This window comes from Pteropus vampyrus, unplaced genomic scaffold (assembly GCF_000151845.1).
Source record: "Pteropus vampyrus isolate Shadow unplaced genomic scaffold, Pvam_2.0 Scaffold26, whole genome shotgun sequence".
Classification (NCBI taxonomy): Eukaryota; Metazoa; Chordata; class Mammalia; order Chiroptera; family Pteropodidae; genus Pteropus; species Pteropus vampyrus.
In genome coordinates, this window is record NW_011888807.1 from 7329282 (window position 1) to 7341602 (window position 12321).

The 12321-nt window shown below is 31.1% G+C and overlaps 1 protein-coding gene and 1 non-coding gene across 2 annotated transcripts in view; both read right to left on the reverse strand.

Moving 5' to 3' along the window:
* CADM2 (cell adhesion molecule 2) overlaps window positions 1–12321 on the reverse strand; it is a 992109-nt gene that overhangs the window by 875695 nt on the left and 104093 nt on the right. The window lies entirely within an intron of this gene.
* On the reverse strand, window positions 8524–8630 carry LOC111737401. Its single transcript, XR_002779427.1, has one exon. It is a non-coding gene; the product is annotated as a U6 spliceosomal RNA (small nuclear RNA).

Sequence of the window (12321 nt, forward strand, 5' to 3'; positions counted from 1 at the left end):
GATTTATCAAAAAATAAAATCTGATTCTAGACAGTTCCCACTGAAATGATGTGCTGTTTTATAACTCTTGCTTTCAATCACCATGCCCACCTCGATACTCATGAACAACTAATTGCACTTTAAATCTTCCCAGGTTGTGTGTGCTGCTCATAGGCAAACTGAAAAAAATTCAAGAAATGAAAGAGAGGAATGGCATGATGTTGTTTGGAGAATTAAATACTAGTGAATTCAGTATGCATGGGGGCCCACTTCTAGTGAATTCAATATGCATGGGGGCCCACATAGCATTGTCAGTTTATATTTTAAGAGTATAATACATAGATATGATGAGAGTTCTGGAGAGTATAAGAAAGGATGAAATGATTAATGGGAGAAAAGAAACAGAGTAGTATGTCTCCTCTACTAATAGTAATTCATCCCAAAAGTTTTTAAAAATCTTAAGAATGAACCAAGAGAAGCCTAATATAGAAAAATATACTTAAAATATGGCATAGTTAAAATATACTTAAAATATGGCAAAATATGGCAAATATGGAGTTATTCAATTAAAATAGAATGCAGGACACAAATGCAAGCCACATATATAATTTTAATTTTCCAGTAGCCACATTTTAAAAATGAAAAAAAGTGAACTTACTTTTATTAACATCTCATATTTAATGCAATCTATGTTTGCATTTAAAAAAATGTTTACTATGTAACGAATATAAAATTTATGAATATTTTCATTCTTCATTTCATACTAACTTTTCAAAAATCTCAGTTTGGACTAGCCACAACTGAATTTCTCATGTGCCTAGTGGCCACTGTATTAAATAGTATGAGTTTAAAAGTTTAACATGTTCCTATCCTAAAGTTTTTTTTTTTTTTCTTGAACAAATTGTGTAGAAGTGATAGTTGGATACTGAACGACCTTAAGATTAGGTGCCATTCATACATGTTGACTAAAACGAAGTCTGTTCACTCTTTAAAAAACTAAAACAAATTTTTTCTCAGCTAATGGAAAATTTTAGTGTAAACATTACAGATATTCTATGGAAAAAAAAAGAAATAAACTCTGCAATACATAAAGAAAAACTTCTAAGGATTCTTTTGTTATGTAAAATGGTTTTAAAAACAAAAGTATGGATCATGCTATTAGCATTGACTTGAAAATTAAGAAAAGCCTAAGGAAGTCAGAAAGCATGTCAGCTCAGCAGACCAGTCACAGAAAGAGTAATGCCTTTCACATCATTCAGCTTATTGCACAGCGAAGACTGACAATCTGCAAGAGTTGAAAACAGCAGGGTATATAATAATTGAGTATTTTATTGCATGCTAATGATTTAGTCAGCATATCAGTAAAAGTATTTAATGTGGGTAGAAATATGATTGATCATTATAGGTTATTTTTTAATGGGCTATTTCTTCTCATAGAAACAAATTATAATATCATCCTGTTTCTATGAAATATATATTGTGCCATTCTACACTAGCAAAGCACATAAGTTTGTGAAAGTTTATGTTTATATGCCTTTATGTTGCTTGTGCAATATTTTATTACAATATTTAGGGTGAAAGAAAAAGACGAGGGACAAACGAGACAGGGCATTTTTTCAAATGTAGCTCCTCTGGATGCAGAGAAAAACATTTTGATTATTTTCTTATTGTTGACTTGAGTTTCCCAAAACTATATACTATAAGACACCTGGTATGATGTTTTACAGGATATCCTTATTTTGATCTTTAGGAGAGAGAAAAAGATGCATTTGCTAAAGAATTGTCTTTCCTAAGGGTATAATCCCTTTGTATCCAAGATCATGTATGTAAAAGCAAAAAATAGCATTTTCAAATGCAGTTGTGGTTTCCATAATCCTTACCCAAGTTTAGGTGAAAAAGAAAGAAGAGAGAAAATTAAGTTTTGTTATAGGGAATAGTTATTTTTAATGTTATATATTGATTGAAATTAAATGAGAATGTTCCTGATGGCAAAGAGAAAGGTGAAGGATGGAAATCCCGTTTTCATTCTTTGGGTAATATCATTGTTTCATGCTAATTTTACCCATTCTGGTCTTATTAAGGTCAAGTATTGACACTTACAGCCCAAGTGTATGACAAGTAAGCTTTCATATCTGTATGGCAGATATTATATATTACATACATATTTTAATTAAATGTGTATATACATACATGTATGTTTATATATATATGTATTTAGAGATATAAAAACACACAGATTGCTATAATCCACAGAATACAGCATTCTCAAAGTTATAATATGATATTTTAAACATGAAAACTACAACTAGAAAATTTTTTGCATAAACATCTTTCTAAAAAAAATTTTTAGGACTTATGTAGTTAGTTGGATTCCACCAAATAGTGTGTGAGGAAGGGGTAGAGAAGCTTTGTGTTTGCTGCCAACATTACTACACACTTCCCGCATAATCAAATATGCTTTGTTCGTTCAGATAATGTTTTTCAGACTATAATGTGATGTGCCCTTGTTCAGGCTTTTACTGGAAATTACCCACTGCACCTGTACAAAAAAACTCCTACCCACGTGCTTTAAGGTCTACACATCTATAAGAAAACCATTATTGTTGTGTAGTCAAGCACCCAGGCACCTAGTTATCAAGTCATTCCTATATCACCGGTCAAGACATGTGTTTAGTTTCATTAAAGTTCATAGATTTGTTTTACTATTGAGAGGAAAAATAACTATAGAAAGCAGAGAGCTTTACATTTTTCAATCTGTAGTCACTGTTCTAAAAAAAAAATGTGGCCTTTTAGAACTGTGAAAGAACTTTGTCCTTCATAGTCACATTAAGTCCATTTATTGAAAAATAATATGACATGTGCATTGAAGTACAGCATACATGCAATTTAATTTATGCTGCAAAAATATAAAACTGGGTATTTAATGAGGCCCTAAGCAAAGTATGTATTAGTTTATTAAATATTACCATTTCTTCCTTCCCTTCTCACAATGCTTTTTCTCTGTCTTGATTTCTCTAGAGAGTAACTTACTTTCAATATATATAATTATGAGGTAAATATGGTTGACAAAAGACCTGATTATGATCTGAATTTGACACTAATTTAGAAAATGAACAAATAACTTGTCTTTTTCTCCTTTCCTCCTCCACTTAATGTAGATAAAATATCTATCCCCCCCAAAATCTCAGATTTGTTGTGAGGAAAGATAAGGTAATATTTATCAAAGTTTTTCTGTGACATTAATTCTCAAGACTCCATCATGGTTCTTCTAACATCAAGCTGACAAAAGCTTGACAATGACACATGGGGAACTGAATTATTTTTGCTGTGTACTCAGACTCCCTTTTGTTCTATTTTTTGAAATATTTGAAAGACTCCTTGTTTATATCCAGACAAAACTGCATTATAGACAACGGTACACACTCTGTTGCAATTATCCGTGTGTCAGCTTTGTAAGCACAGGGGAACATGCTGGTCTTTTTTCCCCAAAGTCTTGAGTAGAGCTGTTAGACTGAAGCTGGGGAACTTAAAAAAGGCAGAAGGAGGTTTTCCTTCACCCTATACCCAGAATGGGGCATTACCTATCTTCCCGTCTTAGTTTGTTGGGACTATCATAACAAAATACAATAAACTGAGTAGCTTATAAAAAAACAGAAACGTATTTTTGAGGTTCTGGAGGCTAGGAAAAAATAATGATGGTGCCAGCAGGTTAGGAGTCTGTTGAGTGCTCATGTCCTCCTTGGCAGTCATTTTCTCACTATATCCTCACATGATAAGAAGGACGAGGGAACTTCGTCAGTCTTCTTTAAAAGGGCATTAACCCCATTCATGAGGGCTCTGCCCTCCTAACCTACTCACCACTCAAAGTCCCCACTCTCTAACCTTCACTTTGAGGGTTAGGATTTCAACACATGAACTTGAGGTGGGGGTACACAAACATTCAGACTATAGTGTCTCAGACACATATGAATCATTGAGATGATTAAATGTGAAAAAGTTTTTCATAAGCTTATATTCTAAGTAGAAATTAAAGAAAACTTTGTCCACAAAATGTAGAAAAACTAAATATATGTATAATACATATGTACTTTTTTAAAGTCACTAGCCCAAATTTGATAAATCACATTTAAAACGGAGTCACAGAATGGAGGACATTGCCACATAGTGTGTCCCTACCAGATGTTATGTACTGTGAACACAGCTTTACATGTGATAACACTGTAATTTTAGACATGTTAACCAGGCCTAGGGAAGTTCTGAAACTTGCCCGTGGTCCTATAGCAGGTACTTAACTGACTGATAAATAATCAGATATAAAAGAAACCAAAAATAAAATGCAATTCAGCCAAGATTATGAATATTTTGCCTATCATGATGCACATTACATTGTAATCTTTAATGGAGGAAAAATATGAAATTCTCTAATATATTTAAGATTAGCACAATTATAATGATATGTAGCTATCACTTATAAAATAAAATTTAGGTAGTGATTGAGACTTTTTACGTTCAGAAACTTTCCATTCTTCCTCATTATTAGGATATATTTCTGATTTCTGTGTCCTACACATATAATTCACAGACCTATATTTTATTCCAATTAGTTTTACTTTAAGGAGAAAATAAAGCATAATTTTTAGAAATACAAATGTTATTTTCAAATATTTTAAAATTTTATTTTATGATAGTGATTTGTTTATACAAGTAAACTACTTAAATGTTTTTTTAATGCAAAACTAAAATCCTGGGCAAAGAGGTATAGTATGGGGTAAGTTTATCTAAATTTAAGTTGCTACCTCAGTAATGAACAAGTCAGGAGTCATCTGAGAATTTTTAAATCCAAATATATGATAAAAACGTTCCTTTTTATTTGAATGTGCCATCAACATGAGGAGAGAGCATTGATGTTGTTATATATTACATATATATTTCATATATTTATGTTATATATCCATTGAGAAAGAACACTGAAGTAACATTGCATTTATTATGATTTTTTATTTTCGTATTTTTACTAATAGCTCTGAACTTAGACGTTGATAATCTCTGTGATTATGGGAAGCGTAATCTCTCTGATGTATGTGATAATTGAAGCTATATCTTTAGAACTGCCTGACTTGAAGATATTATTTGGTTTTTGTTGAATTTCTACTCCTCTTCTACCACTTAAATCACTTTGACACATCGACTAAACAGAAAGGATATGTATTTGCTAGGATTTGACCAAGCATGAATCCATGGTTTGCTAAAGTGACCATATAGTGAAATATTCACATGAAAAAGAAGTTAAGAAGTAAGTATTAAAATTTTTAAAGATAGCTATCTTCCTTTCTATATATAGTATTATAACAATCTGACCAGCTATGGAACAGATTAACTCATGATGAAGTTTGCAATCAAGTTAATTGATTCATTTGATTTCACATTTGATTCCAGGCATTTAAAAATCCTTCCACAATTTCGTAAAAATGGTATTATGATATTTGTTTGGGATATTTTAAATTTCTTTATTGACTCTCCAATAGTTACAACTACCCTTAATTTTATTTTGTAATTTTTTTTTTTTAGTCGCCAATAATGTTTCAAAAAGTCAAAATGTATTCTGTGCATTCTTCATCATCCTTCTTGGATTTACATGTCTGAACAGTTTCTATAATGATGATGGTCATTATGAATATAAGATTTACTATATTCTCTAAAAGGTTACTATTTGAAAAAGTAACTGTCTATTAAAAATATAAATAAAATTTGAAGATAGTTTAAGGAAAGATGATGGTCCTACTATTATTCCCAGGCTATTACTGTATAATACACTATTTTGGTACTTACAGCAGAAAAACGGGGGGAAAAAAGGGCAACAGAAATTGAAATATGTGCCCTAGGAACAGTGACTGTGATGCTATTAACACTGTCATATGTGTTTTGAAAGATATTCCACAAAATATCACAGCCTTTATATGTAAATGTCTGTTGCACATAAAGTAGTATAATATCTATGTGCATAAAAATAATTAGTTATCGCTAAGAATAGATTTTCTTTAGAAGGATAAAACAAATTATACCTAAAAATCTAATTTAAACTGAGCCCATTCAGACTTACTGTATGTTCTTAATTATCAATAACACAATATAACCATTAAACACAAATCCACCATGGTAAAATCAGACCACTTAGAACATTCTCTTTTAATACTAGTGTTTATAACACGATAATGAAAAATACGTTGTTAACATTTCTGTGTTATTTAGACACTCTAGAAATGCAGACTACCTAAAATTTATTTTAAAAGCCCTATGGCAAGATTGAAAATGAAAGCAAGACTTTGACAGGAAAGAAAATCAAGGTTACGAATAACATTAGGTGATGCACTTAAACGTGTCCAAGAGGGAAAATAGCTTTATCATTCTTTCATAAAAGGTAAAAGGCTTGTTTTAAGAAAGAAAGAGAGAATGGAGCATTGCAGAGAACATGTATTCACTAGATTCTTGTGAATGAAAGTTATGAATATAAAATTGGTAGACAATTTCTGGGCTTTCTGCAGATAAGATATCTGCATACGAATATTCGTTATTTCAAAGATTCCTGCAAAGCTTTACATTGATGATGTAATACTACAATAGTGTCCTTACTCTAGCTTTATATATAATTATATACAAATGCATTATACAAGATGCTATGTTAATCCAAAATTGAACATCTTTGTTTTGTTCTTAGCTCTGAAAAGCTAGTGGGTGATCCCAAATCACAATTACTATCTTCTAGCTGTAGCAGGAATGAACAGTTTATTTGTATTAATGCCATGTAGTTCAATATGATATGTTTTCTCAGATATACAAAAACCACAAAGAAATTGTTCTTGGTTGACTACTAAATATGAATTTTCTGATCTTTCCCTTTCTACAATACAACTTTTAAAAATAGGATCATTTAAAGAAAGATAGGGGCATAAAGATCTAAATTGCTTGGAGAATAGCTAACAGGCATTTATCCGTTCCTAAATAGGAACCATATTTCCATACATATTTCACACACACAAAAAATGATGCACATAAATGTGCATTTAAAAAATTAAACAGTCAATGGAGAAAAAGTTGTAAAGGTAATTATTTTTCTTGGTGCATTTGTGTGCACCAACCATGAAGTTTATTAGGTTTACTCTACAAATTAGTGAAACACACATTATGTGATATTAAATAGCTTAATTATGCTTTACTAAAGAATGGTATTTCATATGTAATTTTGCTTACTATTAACTTCCATTAGATAATAAGTGGCTTTTATATTAACCCTACTACAGCATAGCAATTTGCGAAAAAAGAAAATTACACAATTTTGTGCCAGAACCGAATTAAATATTTAATCTTACTTTTACTTGAGGAATGTCTTTTAAAATATCTTTAAAATAAAAAATAATAAGACATCATTAGATAATTTTACATAGGAGACCTAGGGGTGCATAAAAGAAATAATAACTAATATATACTTGTAAAATAAATCAATAGAGATTTTACAGTTTGATTTACAAATGTATAGTCATTACCATGTTAAAATGAAACACCCATGACTGTTAGGTCAACAGTGCACACGAAAAGAAACAAAGACTAAACAAATTAGTACCTGAACAGAATAGTTATAGAAGGGTTATATGAAAAAATAAGATTTCTGGAAACAACATTTGTCGCCAAACATAATTTTTAGCAGTCGAACTGAGAGCTTATAAGTATTTAATATGATTAGATCCTTAGTTACTCTTTCCAAAAAAAGAAGTTTCTATTATAATAAAATGCTTCACAATACAGGGATATTGCGAATGAACCTCAACTAGTAATTACTGAACACATGGCAACTCTTTTTAATTAATTTTGACCATGGCCAGATGCAATGGATAACCTCTAGGTAAGGAACTCTTGGATCTATTAATGATTCTTAGATACTCTAACTTCCATAAATAGAAGTAATATTAAGAGTCTTAGAGTTGATTTCTCAAGGAATTTTTTAAATTTAATTTTATTATTAGTTTCAAGTATACAGTACATCAGTTAGACATTTATATAGTTTATAAAATGATCTCCCTGATTTCTCTTTCGCTCTTCTGGCTCTTCACCTAGCCATTACATTAATGCTAACTGCATTCTCTATGCCCTGCTCCCCATCCTCGTGACTATCTATCAACTATCTAATTTGTATTTCTTTAACCCTTTACCCTTTTCTTCCAGCCCCCCAACCACCCTCCCATCTGGCCATCACCAGATTGCCCTCTATATTTGTGAGTCTGTATTTTTTTTTTTTTTTCTTTAGGCGAGGCCACCCTTGGTTGATCTCACAGATTACAAGGACCTTGTCAGTTTACAATCCCTTATCTTTTACGGCTACAGCATCTGGTCTTGGTGGTCTCCCATCCAAGTACTAACCAGGCCTGACCCTGCTTAGCTTCCGAGATCAGATGGGATTGGGCTTGTTCAGGGTGGCATGGTTGTAGACTGTGAGTCTGTTTTTGATTACTTTGTTCTTTTTGTTCCTAAGGTTCCTCATATAAGTAAAATAAAAATATGGAATGCTTCACAAATTTGCGTGTCATTCTCGTGCAGGAGACATGCTAATCTTCTCTGTATCATTCCAATTTTAGTATATGTGCTGCTGAAATAAGCACTCCCAAGGAGTTTTGATTGGTCCATTTTAAATAAAACATATAGAATATATATAATAAAATTGTTGGATCTATTAATGATTGGATCTATTGAATTGGATCTATTGTTGGATCTATTAATGATTGGATCTATTGAAATCCCTTTCAACAGATTTTTCTTTCTTTTTTGTAATTAGGTGGTTAATAGCTCACTTCCTAGAAACAAATTTCCTAATTTAAAATCCTGGCTGCTAAGAAAAAAGTCTTAACACCACTCTCAGAAAGAATCAGCATAAGAGAAAGAAGATTAAGCTGACTGTCCTTAAATACTATAAAGTAGATGAGAATGGCAGTGCCCTTCAGATGAGTGTAGTGTTGGAGTTTCTTATGGTCAGCCACTTGGACAGAAATTACTGTAAAAAATGTCTGATTTATTGCTTCAACAAATATGAAAAAAAGTAATTGTATGAACTAACAATAGCAACAACAAAATTCTGGCTGCATCACTAATATGAACAAGTTAATTAACTGTATAGTATCTTAATTTTCTCTAATTTGGAAGGATAGTAATACAACTTTTCCATAAGATTTATGTGAAGATTAAATGAGATCCATAGTGTCAGAAAAGTATTTGCCACATAGTAATTACTTAAACATTTTTTCACCTAGGGAATCTTGACTTTTCATATATATTAAATACCTTTTTTTATATTAGTATAGTTTTAGATTTACAGCAGTTTCAAAGATCCTAAAGAGATTCTCAAATACCCTGTATCCAGTTCTCCCTATTGTCAACATCTTATGTCATTGTAATAGTGTCACAAGTAGCAAACTAATATTGATACATTATTAGCTAAACTCAATAAATTATTCACATTTCATTAGTGTTTCCCTGACATCCTTTTTTTATGTTCCAGGATTCCATCTATGATATCATATTATGTTTAGTCATCACATAATCTTAGGCTCCTCTAGTCTGTTACAATTTCTCAGACTTCTCTTCTTGTTCTTTGTTATTATTATTATTATTATTATTATTATTATTATTTTAATTAAGACTACTTTTTAAAGCAGTTTAAAGTACACAGAAAAATTGAGGGGAAGGTACAAAGATTTCCCATTTCCTCTCTGTACCCATATAAGCATTGTCGCCCACCCCCCCCATTATCGATATCCCCACCAGAGTGGTACATTTGTTATAATAGATGAAAATCTTAGCTTTTTTCTTCTAGAAGATATACCATGTCATACTTTCTTTTATTTTTTCACATTAATTAAATAATATATTCTGCCTTCTCTGTTATCACGGGAATTAAAGTCAATTCTAATATGCTTTCTCATATGATTACACTTAACAATGTTTCTGTGTGGTTATCTAACAGAGTATATGGAAAAATACTGCTGGTATGTAATAAACTCTCAAAAATTATTAAATTTTAATTCAATACTTGAGTTGAATTTTGAGAGAATTAGCTTGCTATTATCTAATGTGACATTTTCTCCCAAGATTCACTTCTAACATTGCTTTAAATTCCTGATTCTAAGTATACTTTCTGTATGTGGACAAGCCACACTTAGCTAAGTAATGCTATTTGTTCGTTAAAAGAAACCCATCTAATTTTCTTTTCCATAAGGAGTAAAACATGTTAAAAGTTATGCTTATTTCAAAACTTAGAACCCTGAACAAATAGAACAACAATCATAATAACAGAAAGAAATATATAATTTCTTTCAAAATTACTATCATATTCTGGAAATGGTCTGCCCACCCCCCACCCTGCCCCTCAGGTCCTTAACTTGCATTATTATAGAGATTAGAACCAAGAATCTTAGTATTTAAGAAATATTAGCCTGACATTTCTTGGTTAAGTCCACTCTGCAGTAAAATCCTATAAGCGTTTGGAACAGACTTAACCTAATGTATATTCTTACTGATATTGGTGATATTAATTATTAAATAGGCACTGCATCTTTTATTAGTTCTCACTAGTATTAATGGAGGTGCTCTTTTAGTAAGATCATCTTGCATCCCTAAAAAGATTTTAAAAATCAACTAATGGCTTTAGCTTTATTAATAACAAGCACTTTTAAAATCATTAACTTCGATTTAATCAATCATCACTATTTTTCAAGTATTAAGCTATCACTCTGTTTAACAAAAGGTGAAAAAGATCACTTTTCACTAGTTTTCAGTGAATTGTTTGTAATGAATACATTATGACTAAAATTTATAATTAAATCCATAAAAAACATCATTACATATCTACACATCTACATATATATACACATACTGAAAACAGTATGTATTCTAAATATAAATCAGAAATTGATTCTAGTTTCCCACACTTAAAGTTTTATACATTCTTATATTTACTACCAAATTAGGGAGATAGTAAAACAATTAGAAGAACAATGAAAATTGAGAATATTAAGTAAATGTAATATAGATACAAGTTAAAATGCTCTGACAACATCCCTCCAATAAAGTTTTTCTTTATCTTTTCTGTAATGAGTAACTTCTGCTCCCTGAAATCTTATTAAAATGTATGTTTTGTAAATGAAATTTTATACTCTGCTTTATATTATCATTTAAAATATCCTATTTTTAACTAAAATCTCTAATTGCAGTAATTTATTTTCACATCTTGCATGGCATACAGAACTTAATTATTTATAGAAGAAAATCTAAATGAAGCAGGTTATATCATTTCCAGACTTCACTAAATTTCCATTGGTTCAAATTATGTTTTATGACCCCATATGATATACATATAATTGCTTAGCTCCGAGCACTAAATTAAACATTTTAATATATTTTACATCCATATCTCTCAATATAGGAGTTCTTCACCATCATAAGTTCCCTAGTCATTGTCTACAATATTGCCTATGCCAATTTCTCTCATGTATTTGTTCGCTGTTTCTCCATTATGGGCTCTGCTTTTATGGTACTCTCTGGAGTGCAGACCCTCGCTAATATGTACAGAATCAAACTGCTTACTGAGCTACGCTAAATTGCATTTTGCTCCCAGTGGATGTATTTATCAAACTTTTTTGGAAGTGTGCTGATGAAAAGTAGCTCCAAGTGGGAATTTTAGAAATGAAAGGAAATGCAGTGATACTTGTTCCATTTCCTCATATATAGAAGAGAAAAATCTCAATCCTAGATATGTGACATGGCTTACCTGAGGTTATGTAGCTACAGAGCTGAGAACAAAAATTAAGTCTCCTGAGTCTCTCTCCAACGCTCTCCAACCTTTTTATTTTCCCCAGGGACATTTAGTGAAAGACTTAGATGGCTGATTTAAACAGAAAAAAACATGAAATAATTCTTTTCCTAAGGGTCTATTTTCTGCCCCTTAGTTTGTAAACCCAAACTGTAGGAAGAGATTTAATTATCAATTCAGCAAAAAGTTACTGAATATTAATTATATCAGACACTGTTCTAGCTGCTTGTTATATGTGAGGGAAAAAAAGTGATAAAAATCCCTATCATCTTGAAGTTTATATCCTATTTAAGAGAGAAATCAAGTAAATAATCAACATTAGAAAAAAAAAAGCATAAATCATTTAGGATATTCGCAAGGAATAAGTCCCAAGGAGAAAAGGATGAAAGCAGGATTAGTGTAGAGCTGGGAGTGATTTTTCAATAGCAGGGTTAGGATATGCTCCATTGAGAAGATGAGATTTGAACAAAGATTTGAAGGAGTTGCGG